Source organism: Diceros bicornis, chromosome 4, assembly GCF_020826845.1.
Source record: "Diceros bicornis minor isolate mBicDic1 chromosome 4, mDicBic1.mat.cur, whole genome shotgun sequence".
Taxonomy (NCBI): domain Eukaryota; kingdom Metazoa; phylum Chordata; class Mammalia; order Perissodactyla; family Rhinocerotidae; genus Diceros; species Diceros bicornis.
This window is the reverse complement of record NC_080743.1, coordinates 87,706,021-87,720,965: the sequence shown is the minus strand read 5'-3', so window position 1 is coordinate 87,720,965 and position 14,945 is coordinate 87,706,021.

Below are 14,945 nucleotides of genomic sequence, written 5' to 3'. Positions count from 1 at the left end.
AGATGAACCATCCACTGACATTGATACTCACTACTATAAAAGCATTATGAAATTATTCCGTTGCCATCCAGGGTGTGGCCAGAAATAACTGAAATTGCCCCCAAAATGGGAACAGAAACACTGTGCTTTAGCACTGGATAGAATATGAACTTTCCATTTGGATCAAAGTTTTCCTGTGCTTAAAATACTTTTTTTTCTTTTAATTCCCAAAGCATTTGCAACTACTGAAAAAAAATCATTCACAAAGGATAAAGGTGATCATAGAGCCAGAATTTGGTTTGTTGTTTGATTTTTATTATCTGAGAGAATTTTAATTTGGGGATAACAGTCTCTGCTGATTCATGCATGGTATATAATAGATGAGTATAGTATAGTGCTGTGGTTAAGGGCAGGGACTTTGAAGCCAGACTGCTTGAATTCAAAACTGGGCTCTGAAACTGATGAGCTATTTGCTCTTGGGCAAATACTTAACGTTTTGCACATCAATTTGTGGCTGTTGTGAGAATTAAATTGGTTACTATATATAACGCACTTAAAACAGTATTTGGCATATAATAAGTAACATACAAGCACTTCCTATTAGTACAAAAAAAATGACGTTTTCACAAGTCCATCAACTTTTCCAAGCCTAATTTCTTCAAGTGTTATACACTTAGATCATGGAACAAATTCTACAGAATTTATTCAGGTGAGCCCCCTTCCACCACCTGCCACCTTGCATCTAACTAAAAACAAAAACACCAACCAATAAAAACATGTAGAATCATATATCACTTTATTAGTCATTCCTACCTGGTTATCACCAGCTACCTGCACATGTGAACTATTACATAATACCTTTGTTTTGAATATGAAGATTTCTCTACCATTGATTCTTAAGATTCTGTATAGACTAAAGCAAATGCCCTGTAAGTGGAGACTTAGGATACATGCATTATCTTGTGGATATTTTCCATTCTTTCATTTTCAAAGTGAAATGGGAACTTTCAGAATTGGGGGGTGGTGATAGAGTAGAGAAAATCCTAATTAATTAGGTGGGAACTACATTTAGACATTTAAAACAATCTCAAGTAGTACCATCTCAAACTGAATTAAGGGCAGCTGTGAGCTCCAGGCAGGGGAAGAAACCAAGTGAAAAAAAGTAGCAAGAATGATGCGTGTAGCACTTCCCTGTCTTTACTAGTCTGCATTTCCAGCCTTTTGCCACATTCTTACATTATCTCCCATATCTACTTCTTTTTCTACACCTGTATGGACACAGTGTTCATTTGGACTCAGGCATCTCTCTGTTGGATTCTCCTGCTACTTGCCTTTTCTTCCTAGGTTCCTCACCTTTAGCACCAGGCAATACACTAAAACAAAAATATTTCTTCCTCTCATTGCTTTGGCCGTGTTCCCTCACCCCTTCATCAATTCTAAATTTTTCACCTAATGTTTCAAGACTATTTTTCAGGATACCTTGGATTATAATTGCCTAATGTTCATCATCTCCTGTTTCTCAAACCCTCACCCCTCCTATGACAGGCATGTATGTTTTATCCAGTTAGTCTCTTTCTGGGATGTTTTCTTCTTTAGCTATGACTTTTGCAATAATCATATTCTCTCCAATATGGCTCCCAAGTGACTCCTCTTACAGTATTCAGGATTCTACTCAGGTCCTGCCTCCTTCATAAGAGAATCTCAGACTTATCCATGGAGACCTGATAGTTTCCCTGGACTCGATTGGGTCCAGACCTAAAACAACCACAGCTGTTAACAATTCTTTGCTTATAAAATTCAACTACCTTCCTCTACATCCCCCAAATGTGTTTAATTTTGACACGTGGCTCAGTGTCACGGGTTGGAAAGAACCTTAGAGATCATCCAACCTAATCTCCTGGAATTCCCTCTACAATAACTCCAGTGAGGGGCCCATTTATTTTGAAGGGTTCTAATTGTTAAAAGTTCTTCCTAAAGATAAACTGACATATGCCTTCCTGATAGATCCATCTATTTCACTCCTGGTCCTAGTTCTATTCAGTAGCTACACAGAACAAATCTAACCTTTCTTCTACACAACAGCCCTACAAATATTTGAGAGCTGTCATGTTTCCCCAAATCTTATACTTGAATACGTGCATATGCTTGTGTAGTTATGTTTATTTCTGTCTCTATTATCTACATGGGCTGAGAATGTTTATGTAGATAAATTGGAAGAAAAAATGTCATTTTATATGTAATATTTTTCTCTTTTTTCCAGCTTTATTGAGATATAATTGACATATAACATCATGTAAGTTTAAGGTGTACAACATGTTGATTCGATATACTTGTAGACTGCAAAATGATTACCACCATAGGTTAGCTAACGCCTCCATCACATCACATAATTACCATTTCTTTTTTGGGGTGAGAGCATTTAAGATCTACTCTCTTAGCAACTTTCAAGTATATAATACAGTACTATTAGCTATAATTACCATGCTGTACATTAGATCCCCGAACTTATTCATCTTATAACTGGAAGTGTGTGTTCTTGGACTAACATCTGCCCATTTCCCCTACCCTTAGCCCCTGCTGACCACCACTCTACTCGTTGTTTCTATGAGTTTGGCTTTTTTCGATTCCACATACAAGTGATAGCATACAGTATTTGCCCTTCTCTCTCTGACTTATTTCACTTAGCATGATACTTTGAAGGCCAATTTATGTTGTTGCAAATGGCAGGATTTCCTTCCTTCTCATAGCTGACTAATATTCCATTATAGATATATGTATATTTCACATCTTCCTTATTCATTATTTTTTTTTAAGATTTTATTTATTTATTTTTTCCCCCCAAAGCCACAGTAGATAGTTGTATGTCATAGCTGCACATCCTTCCAGTTGCTGCATGTGGGACGTGGCCTCAGCATGGCCAGAGAAGTGGTGCGTCGGTGCGCACCCGGGATCCGAACCTGGGCTGCCAGCAGCGGAGCGCGCGCACTTAACAGCTAAGCCACGGGGCCGGCCCCCTTATCCATTATTTTTAAGCTGTTTGTGCATGCAGTACTTTGGATTTTGTTTATGTGTGGTTTATCTTCGCATTGTTGTTGTGTTAAGTCTTTAAAGGCCTATAGAGTGCCAAATATAGTTCCATTTACAGATTGACACTTTAAAAGATTTTTTGGATGACCATGAGGAGGAGGATGATTCTTATCTGGCTGTGATAGAATAAGCCACTCTCTTTGAAGATAAGGAGATGGATTAAATGACCTCTTGTTGTTCCTTTTAGCCCCAAGGGTCTATGATGCAATATTTCTTTGATTAAAAAACTTTATAAATTATTAAGAGACTATTTCAAACAATTAACAAAGTGCTATATAAATGTTACCAGTAGCAGTAATAACATCTATTTGTTTTAAGTTAATAAATTAGTACTCACTCCTTTTCTACCTTAATAATGAAATAGCTGATTAAACAATCCATTTAACATGTATCCATCACCAACTAGAGTGTAGTGGAATTGGTCCTGGTTTAGAATTTATGTGAAACGATGTTGTTTCACTTATCTATTGCTACATAACAAACCATCCTAAAATCTAGTGGCTTAAAACAACAGTGATTTATTACTTCTTCCAATTCTATAGATTGGCTGGGCAGTTCTGCTGCTGATCTCACCTAGGCTCACTTGCGTAACAGCATTCAGCTGGAGGGTCAGCTGAGCTGGGAGGCTCACAATGTCCTCATTCACATATCTGGCTGTTGGTGCTGCTGTTAATTAGTGTCTCGATTCTCCTCCCTATGGCCTCTTGTTATAAGCTGAATTGTGTTCTCCCCAAATTCATATGTTAAAGCCCTGACCCCCAGTACCTCACAATGTGACTGTATTTGAAGACAGGATCTTTAAAGAGGTCATTACGTTAACATGAGGTCATTAGGGTGAGCCCTAATCCAATATACATGGTGTACTTAGAGGAAATTTGGGCACAGACACACACACACAGGGAAGACCATGTGAACACATGGGGAGAAGACAGCCATCTACAAACCAAAGAGAAGCCTCAGAAGAAACCAACCCTGCCGATACCTGATCTCAGACTTCCAGCCTCTAGAACTTTGAAAAAACAAATTTCTCTTGTTTAACTCAGCTGGTCTGTGGCACTTTGTTATGGCAGCCCTAACAAACTGACACAAACAATCTAACCTATTGGAGAATGAAACAGAGGCATGTTAGTTTGCTAGGACCACCAAAACAACAGTACTGCAGACTGGGTGAGTTAAACAACAGGAATTTATTTCCTCACAGTTCTGGAGGCTAGACCTCCAAGATCATGGTGCCAGGTTGATTCCTTCTGAGGGCTGTGAGGAAGAATGTGTTCTCTGCCTCCCTCCTAGCTTCTGGTGGCTTGCTAGTAATGTTTGGTGTTCCTCTGTGTGTAGAAGTGTCACTCCTATCTCTGCTTCATCGTCACATGGTATTCTCCCTGTGTGTGTGTCTGCGTCTAAATTTCCCCTTTTTATAAGGACATCAGTCATATTGGATTAAGGCCCACCCTAATGACCTGATTTTAACCTGATTACCTCTGTAAAGACCCTATTTCCAAACAAGGTCATAATGTGAGGTACTGGGAGTTAAGACTTCAACATATGAATTTTGGGGAACAAATTCAACCCGTAACACTAAGCCTCTTCACAGCATGGTGGTCTCAGGATGCTAACAGAGCAAGAACAGAAGCTGCAAGATCTCTTGAGACCTGGGCTCCAAGACTTTCACAACATCACTTCCACCGCATTCTGTTAATCAAAGCAAATCACAAGGCCAGCCCAGATTTGAAGAATGGAGAAGCAGACTCCACCTCTTAATAGGAGGGCCAGCAAAGTATTATAGCCATGTTTTCAATCTTCCACAGGATCTTCTCCTTTTTTATAATTAACTAGCTATATGGCCTTGGGCTAATCATAAAAAGCATAGAGTCTTAGAATCAGAAGGGACCCAGGCCAATCTTATTCCCACTACTGAATAAATTTCCTCTGCCCTCTTCCCAATCTCAAACTCCCCTTCTTTTTCCATTCAATGGGCTGTCCTGAGGTGAACTCATCAAACCTCTGTGTCTGCGCTTATGCTTGTTCCTCTGCCTTGAAACCCCCCTTCTTTATTTCCATCTTTTTCTTGAAGCATAATGTTCATATAGAAAAGTGTTTGTGTGTGTATGTGTGTGTGTGTGTGTGTGTGTGTACACTGCTTGATGAACTTCATAAACTAAACACAACTGTATCATCAGCATCCAGGTCCAAAAGCAAACTGTTACCAGCACCCCAGAAGCACTCTCCATGCTCTCTTCCAGTCTCTACACATTTCCTCCCCAATCCCCAAAGGTAACCACTATCCTGATTTTAATAGTATACATTATTTTTTGCATGTTTTTGTACTTTATGTAATAGAACCATACAGTATGTGATCTTTTGTGTCTGACTTCTTTTACCCAATATTGTGTGTGTGAGATTCATTAATATTTTTGTTTATAGTTGTAGATCATTTATTTTTCACTGCTGTATAGTATTCCATTGTATGAAGATATATTATACTTATCCATTCTACTGCTGATGAACATTAGAGTAGTTTTCGTTTGGGGCTATTACAAATAATACTGTTATGAATATCCTAGTACATGTCTTCTGGTGACCATAGATATGCATTTTGTTAGGTATTTACCAAGAACATAGGGTATGTGATATTTGGATTTAGTAGATAATATCTAATAGTTTTCCAAACTGGTTTTACCAATTATACTTCCACAAGTACTGTAGGAGAGTTTTGGTTGCTCTAAAATCTCACTGACACTAGATATTTTCCATCCTTTAAAATTTTAATCCATTTCACACTTCTTTTACTGCCTAACTCCTATTTGTCTTTTTAAGACTCACCTTAGGCGTCACCTCCTCCAAGAAGCATTAACTGACAGGCTGGATTAGGTGTCCTTCTCTGGGCCCGCATTAACCCTTGTCAATACCCCAGTCTTTAGAAGTTATCTGTTTAGAGTTATGGAAGTTAGTGTGAAGAAGGACAAACCGGCCTGTGTGTAAATTGGAACACATCTTTGGTGGGCAATTAGGCAGCATCTATCAATACGTATACCCAGCATGTATGCACAGTATATCAATTCATATATTCTTTTACCTAGAAATTCCTAAAAATTATGTTTACATTTACACAAAGGTACACGTTCAACTATGGTCACAGTATTGTTTTTAATAGTGAAAAACTGAAAGCAAACTAACTGCCCACCAATATAGGAATAGTTAATGTAATACTAAGCACTGGTTTAAAAAAAAAAAAAGTGAAATAAGTATATATGCAAGGGCTTAGGAAGATCTCCAAAGTGTATTGAAAAAAAACAAATCACAAAACAACGTGACAGTTTCTCTGGATCAGGTAACGGGAAACAGTTATCAGAAGAAGGGGTGGTTGAGGTACTAGGCATGCTACCATCTTGTTTGGGCAAACTTCAGCATTTGCTACTGTGTTTGTGCCTTCCTTCTGAACACTCCTCTGTCAGTTTCCCTATATATAATATGAGATTAATAATAACATCTACCTTCAAGGGGTGTATGAGGAGGAGTTAATATATGTGAAGCTCTTAGAACAGCGCAAAATTGCCTCACTCCCCACCTCCAGCCACAAGTGATTAGTCTAGGGATGGTCAGCTGACCCAAGTTTGGCCAATTACAGTCCTTCCCTGGAAATTTTGGAGTTGGAATTGAGAGAGGCCATCCCCTCTTTGAGAGCCTGGCCTGTGAGATGTAAGTGCAGGGTATTTTGGCAGCCATGTTTCCCCTCATTTGGAGTAAAGAAGAAGAGGGAATTGGTATGTAGGGAGAAAACCAAGCATTTATATTTATAATCCATTTTTTGCTTAAGCTAGTTTGAGCTGATTTTCTGTCATAATCCTAATCAATACGACCAATACAATCAATACAAATGCTCTGCTGCCACTGTGTTTATTTAATGTAAATTGGAGAAGGATGTCAGTAGAGGAGATAAGTTGTGCTACTTTATTCAGACCTTTCCCAGCATGTTAATGTTTCGAAATGATCAGTAATAAACTTTCTCACAATTAAAGAGAAACCTTTAGCAATAAATGAAGACTTAAAAAAAAAAAGCTGAAAATCCTGGAGGAGTGCCGTCCTTTATTGTGAATATAAGTGCCTTCCTTTAGTGAATAAGTGTCTAGTTCAGTGGCTTCAGGAACTACTATATTTTCCATTCAGCTATCTAGAAAAGCGGCAAGTGCAGATGAAGAAGCTGCAAAGACATTTTCGCATGTTTTCCTGAAGAGGGCTTGCCAGACCTCCCTCAGCTTCCTTGCTTCTTCTCCAGGTTCATAACTGTATCTCTTGTGACTTTACTTTCTGCAAAAGAGGCAAGCTGAATTTATTTCTCAATGTTCTCTCTGCCTAAAATGCAATCCTCCTTTCAGGTTGCCTGGCTAACTCCTACTTGTGTCTCAGCTCTTAGTCTAAGCCTTCCCCTGGGAGGACTTCCCAAGCCCTAGTCTAGGTTAGATTACCTCACCTTCATACTGCTATGTGCTTCCATGGCAACTCTATCCCCTATCAACCCTTATTCCACATTATTGTAAGTATTGCTTAGTATCTGTCTTAGTCACTAGATTCTAAGCTCTATGAGGGCAGGGAGAGGGTCGGTCTCATTCACCATGTATCCCCAGCAACTAATACAGTGCCTGGTATACACAAAGTGGTCATTAAATATTTATTAAATAATATAGAGCATTAGAAATCTCTATTTTCTATCTTTTCTACAAATAATTTGTCAAATATATTTCTTTTGAAAATTTAATTGGAAAACAGTAATAAATTCTCATTTGTTATAGAGAAAATTATAAAAAAGAATGCAGATGTTGTCTATAATTCCACTACTCAGATATAAATATTTTTGGTGTTTTTCCTTTCAGTTTTTTCTTTTGTTTGTGCATCTATACACACACATTTATACTTTTGTTAATATTTTTTAAATAAATAATACACAATTTACTCTCTCCTAAGAATTAAAGTAATACAGAACATAGATTAAAAAGTGGAAGTTGTCCTTTAACCCTCTTCCCCAATTGTTAAAAGCTGGTTCACTTTTTTTTTAATTGAGATCATAATAGTTTATAACATTGTGAAACATCAGTTGTACATTATTATTTGTTAGTCGCCATATATATGTGCCTCTTTATCCCTTATGCCCACCTCCCAACCCCCTTCCCCTCTGGTAACCCCTAATCTGTTCTCTTTGTCCATGTGTTAGTTCATCTTCCACATATGAGTGATATCATAGGGTGTTTGTCTTTCTCTGGCTTATTTCACTTAACATAATACCCTCAAGTTCCGTGGTGGTTCACTTTTTTTTCCAGCTTTATTGAGATATAATTGATTTATGACATTGTGTAAGGTAAGGTGTACAATGTGATGATTTGATACATGTATATATTGTGAAACAATTACCACAATAAGGTTAGTGAACACATCCGTTACCTCAAATAGTTACTTTTGTGTGTGTGTGAGGGTTCACTTTTTCTAAAGCAAAATTGGGATCATACTGTATATATCAGTGGTTTTCAAATTTTATTTTACTCTGCTCCACAGTAAAAAATATGTTTTACATTACAACCCGATTATACACACACATACATGCACACATGCACACACATACACATTGATATATGCCTGAAATAAAAAATTTTCAGGAAACAATACTTATTCTTGTAATATATTCATATTTTTTAGTCTAGTCTAGTCTATATCCATTTGTTTGTTTGTTTAAGCACTATATCTACAGAGGGGCTGCTCGGAATGTGTTGTCAGAGCCCAGGCAGGGTGAAGGAGAGTCCATGTTGGGAGGACAGCCAGCCAGTGGGGAGGGGGAGTGTCAGAGCCCAGGTGGGGTGAGGAGGGCATCTCCATGGAGCAACAGTCTTGCGTAAACTATCAGAACCTGAATAGTGTGAGAAGGGCAACCATGTGGAGGGGTGGCCCAGCATGGGGTATGAGAGCTTAAATGTCGTGAGGAGAGTATCCACCTAAGGGAGGAAGCAGCAGCAGTCATGGGAGATTTGTTACCTACAAGGGGCATGATCAAATAAGTAAATTTATTCAGAATGCCAGCCAGGTTTCTCACTATCAGAGAAAGGAGTTAGAGATATAGAAAGAGAAAAAACTAAAAAGAACCCTATGATGTTGCATTATAATTGAGGGTTTTAGTGTATTCAGAACTGACTATGTAATTTGTAAAGCCCAGCACCAGATGGAAATGTGGGGTCCCTTGTTCAAAATTAAGAATTTCAAGATGGTGAGAGCAGAGCATTAAGCCAAGCACAGGGTCCTTCTAAGTGTGGGGCCGTGTGCAACTGCACATGTTCATGCCCATGAAGCCAGCCCTAGGTGTATTCATGGTTATTCTATCTATATAATGGAAATGTACATCTGTATTTAGTTATAATTATAAAATACAATATGATATATCATTTTAAATATATAATATCCCCGAGTTCTGTCCATGAAAAGATTTGAGACCAGCAACACCCCAATAGCAATAGCACGTCTAGTGCCCGGATCTTGGCTTCTGCATACAATTCTCTACTAAAAGGAACCAGGGATCCTTGGAGAAATGGTCTGAAACAGGTCTGGGGCAGGAAAATAGCTGACTCTGGGGCTATGCCAGAAGGCAAGGAAATGCTTGGAGAATGGTAGGGCATGTCAAAAGAACACAGGAGCTAGCTTGAATGGGCTATCATTTCCAAATCTGGGAAATTTGAGCATCAAAATAATTATGAAAAAAGTAAATATATTCAGGATAATGGAATCCAGGTTTCTCACTACTGGAGAAGGATGTTAAAGATGTGGAAAGGGAGAAAACTATTGAATAAAATGGGATACCATGAGTCCATACTGATATAAATTAATATATAAATAATTTGATGTCATGAATTATGTACATGTTTCAAAGTACCTCCCCACAAAATACTTTTTAATAAGTACTAATTAGTAAAGAGACACTGTACAATGGAGAAGACTGACACACACCATCTTAATCAAGTGATCAAAATAAACAACATCATAGGGCTGGCCCCATGGCCTAGTAGTTAAGTTTGGTGCACTCTGCTTTGGCAGCCTGGGTTCGGTTGCTGGGCATGGACCTACATCACTTGTCAGCAGCGGTGTTGTAGCGGCAACACACATACAAAATAGAGGAAGATTGGCAACAGATGTTAGCTCAGGGTGAAACTTCCTCACCAAAAACAAATAAATAAACCACATCACCATGGAACTAATCAAAATCATGCTCTAGCTGATAGGAGATAACCTGGATATTCCTACCAAAGTTGAGTAATCTGAATCTAATCATGAGGAAACATTGAAACCCAAAATGAGAGAGATTCTACAAATAACTGTTCTCTGATCTGCAAAAGTGTATCATGAAAGTCAAGAAAAGACTGGGGAAATGTTTCAGAATGAGAGAGACTAAAGACTGTGGAAATTAATAAACAGAAACCTCATTAAAATGGAGTGCGTAGGCCACAAGGCAGAGCTCTCATGTCCTGCATCCATAGCAGACTCCAACAGGAAGAAGAAAGACTTCCTCTTCTTGACCAGCAAGAAGCTCAGTTAATGAGAGACTATCACAACTCAGCCAATAAAAAGCCACTACACTTCAAACTCCCAGTCTCCCCCAGTGGACTCTTTGTTGACAATAGCCTGTCCAGCTGCTGCTTCTCCTCTATAAAATGGTTTCTCCTCACCTTACTGCTGAAGGCTTGCACGTAGCTTGCTGTGGTTGCAGACCCAAATTGCAATTCTTTGTTGATCCTGAATAAACCCATTTTTGCCAGAGAAATAACTGGCTGTCTATTTGTTTAAGGTCAACAAGAGGCATCACAATCTAAAGACCACGCATGGTCCTGGACAGATGTTTATTCTAACAGACATTTGGCAAAACTTGAATGGGGTCTGAAGGTTAGAAGGTACCAATGTGGGGCCAGCCTGGTGGCATAGTGGTTAAGTTCAAATGTGCTTTAGTGGCCCGGGGTTCATGGGTTCAGATCCCAGGCGCGGACCTACACACCATTCATCAAGCCATGCTGTGATGGCGTCCCATATACAAACTAGAGACAGACTGGCATGGATATTAGCTCAGGGACAGTCTTCCTCACCAAAAAAAAAAAAAAAAAAAAGAAGAAGAAGAAGATACCAGTGTATGATGGTTGTATTGTGATTATACAGGCAAATGTTTATAGGAAATGCACGCTAATGTGCTAAGGCATAATGGCTCATCACATTGGCAACTTATTCTCGAATAGTTCAAATGCCTTACGAAAGAAACCAACATATATAGATCTATCATATTCTCCTAATAGCTAATCTAATAACTTTATCAAAAAAAGAAACAAGGTTACTTTAGAATGAGTTGCCTTTAATGAACATTGTCTGGCTGTCTTCAGGGGTTACTGCTTTTTTTGATATATGCTGACAAGTTATCTATTAATTAACTTTTGGTTAGGGATTGATATTAAGTCTCAAAGGGACATATTTCTGAAAATTGAGTATTGCCAGTCTCTTTGCTCATGTCTCTCTGATATTTTAGGGATTGCCGCCAAGGCTAGAGTGGTCAATCTTCCCAGTTTGCAGGGTCTGTCTCAGTTTTAGCACCAAAAATCCCAAGTAGTGGGAATCCCTCGCCAGGATGTGAAAAGTCCCAATTTCCACATGGGTGCAGTAGGTTGGGGGAAAGGTACAAAAGCTATGTGGCAGCCAACAAAAATAGAGGCTAAAAGCAACACTATCTTTAGTGTCAAATGGCTCCAACACGAATTATCCGCCTTCTGTAGTCGCTGGTTGTTGTCTCCCCCGCCCCCTCAGGCTGATGTTGGCAACTTTGATTAGCAGTTCACAGCAACAGATCATCATTGTTGCCTTACCTCTAGTGATGCAATTTAAGTGGGCAAATTAAGTGCCTACAACAATCCATTTTTGGCTTTGCCTGTGGATAACTATTGTGCTTTGTAGCAAGATAGTGCTAATTTAATTTTTAATCTTGTGAATATTGTGACCCTATTTTCTAAGAATTCAGATAATGAAAAAGAACAATTACAATACCTAAACCAGCGTGACCTACACATCACTGAAAAAGAAAACTAAACAACTGTGTTAATTTTAATGAGAGGTAGATAGAATGACCCATTCAACAGGATTAAGGAGGTAAATAACTAAAACAGAGCATATTGAACAATTTGCAGAAAAGACCTTGCGATTGAACCTGGTGAAGGGGACATGAAAGCACTGACTTGGAGAACGTCGTAAATCCAGAGTGAGAAAGGCAAGTCCTTCTAAATCAATCAAAAGTTTTTTCATCTCCTCTGAAGACACCAATACTCAGTCTAAAATAGTTGCTGCTGAATTAGCTTTGGCATACCAAACAAGCTAACGTGGATTAACACGCATTACTGTATCTTTTCCTTGATTGTTCTATGAAACTGAATAAAGTTTTATCTCCTAATTCAGAGGTTGCAACTAAAATGTCCCGTTGGCAAACAAAAGGGCAAATTTTGGTAACAGATATGTTGGCCCCTGAAGGTGTAGAGCTGATTCTGACAGGTCCTACCAACAATCATGCTTTCTACAGTGTATCTAATGATGCCTCAAATCACAGGAACAACAACAAAATGTTGTCTCTAGCTCTTAGGAATTTTGATTTTAAAAAAGGAGTTTCAAATTGTCTTTCTGTAAATAAAGTACAAAATAAATGAAGATTTTAATGAAGCAACAGAATACATAAAATAAAAAATTGTTTATATCTTTGGTCATCCATCTGCATATTCTGCAGACAGTGTAAATGTAAATGTTAGCAAATTCCATTCAGTCTATAAACTGAAATGAAAAAAATCTTACCTGCTAAATATTCTGCTTTGTATACCTTGTACACAGCACTGCTGGAAAAAAAAAAAAAAAGGCGTGATTTGTTTACCTGTGATATTGAGGCTTTTATAAGAAAAGTGTTTGATGACTTTTCAGTTTCCTTAAAACATGCAAGAAGGCCAGCCCTGGTGGCCTAGTGGTTAAGTTTGGCACGCTCCGCTTCAGTGGCCCAGGTTTGGTTTCCGGGCATGGACCTACACCACTCATCTGTCAGTGGCCATGCTGTGGTGGCCGCTCACACACAAAAAGAGGAAGACTGGCAGCATATGTTAGCTCAGGGTGAATCATCCTCGGCAAAAAAAAAAAAAAAAACCCACAAAGCAAACCATGCAGGAGCACTTAATGAGATATTTGACTTTATAGAAATGGAAAGAGATACTGTTTTTAAACGTATGCCTTCAAGATGACTGTCATTGTTGCCTGCCATGGAAAAGATGTTGGCCCATTTGCAACAACATGGATGGTCCTTGAGGGTATGGTGTTAAGCAAAATTAGCCAGACAGAGAAAGACAAATACTGCATGATTTCACTCATATGTGGAATATAAACAAATACATGGATAAAGAGAACAGATTAGTGGCTACCAGAGGGGAAGGGGGGTGGGGGTGGGCAAAAGGGGTAAAGGGGCACATATATACAGTGGTGGACAAAAATTAGACTACTGGTGGTGAGTACGATGAAATCTATTCAGAAATTGATAAATAATAATGTACACCCCAAATTACACAATGTTATAAACAATTATGATCTCAAATTGAAAAAAGAAAAAAAAAATTCTGTGAGAAAGACAAGAAATAAAAAAAAAAGATGTTGGCCTGCTGTAACATCGTATTTTCAAAGTGTGGAACAACAAGAATGTCATTCTCTAATTTGCAGATACACAGACTAAGGATGAGAATGGAGAGAAGGATTATAGTACAATAGAAATTTATATGCTGTTTCTCCAAAACTGTTTGATGATTTTTAAAAAGGCCATAAAGAGCCTGAAAAAAAAAAAAGGAAAAAGTAACTACCCCTGAGTTGTTCACTGTTGTGTGTAGGTTGCAACAACAAAAAAATCACACAGTGAAAAAAATGACTCATTTTTTGGAAATAAGACTGCTTCAGAACAGCAACAAAAAAGTCACCAGAAAAGGAGAGCCAACTTAAACCAGACTTGCTCACTTTCACTACTGAAACTGTAACTTATTTGGAATCCAACTTAGATTTCACAACTTCAAATTACGTCTGTACTTTAAAACCGCTTATTCTAAGAAAGAGAGGTTTAACTTGTGATGACACTCAATGTTCTTCAGAATGTATAGTCCATTTCCCTTCTCCTTGAATCTGGGCTGGTTCTGTGCTTTGACCAATGGATGTGGTAGGATTGACTCTGTGTGATTTCTGAGGTAGGCCATAAGATGCCTTGCATCATCTACCCTCAACACCTGGAATGATCGCTCTTGAAATGCAGCTGAAAGATGTTAAAACCAGAAAGAGTCAACTGTAAAACTTAGGAAGGAAAAAGTGATCATTAGTTTCACAATTATTTCCTTAGGTCATTAATACAATTAGCAAAATAATCTAAGTTAATATATAGAAATCTCATAGTGACGTGTAAGATAGAAATGAAGAAATTGATGAGGAAATAAGTAATCCTAAGAAGTTAGGGAAGTTAGACAGCGAGAAAAAAGGAACTACTGAATGCTGATAATTAATTTTATTTTCTTGATATAATTACATATTTAAAAATTAGAATCATTTAAAAATTTTCTGAGATGTTAATTAGCCTGATTGTGGTAATCATTTCACAATGTATACATATATCAAAACATCATGTGGTACACCTTAAATATATACAATTTTTATTTGTCAATTATACCAGAATAAAGCTGTAAAAAAATTTATGCCATAATTGGCATAAATTCTTCTACCAAATAAAAGGAAGGTAATGTGAAACTATTTGACCTTTTAAGTGTCAGACAATCTCACTGGGACTCAGTTTCTTGCACTGTAAAATGAGGGATGGG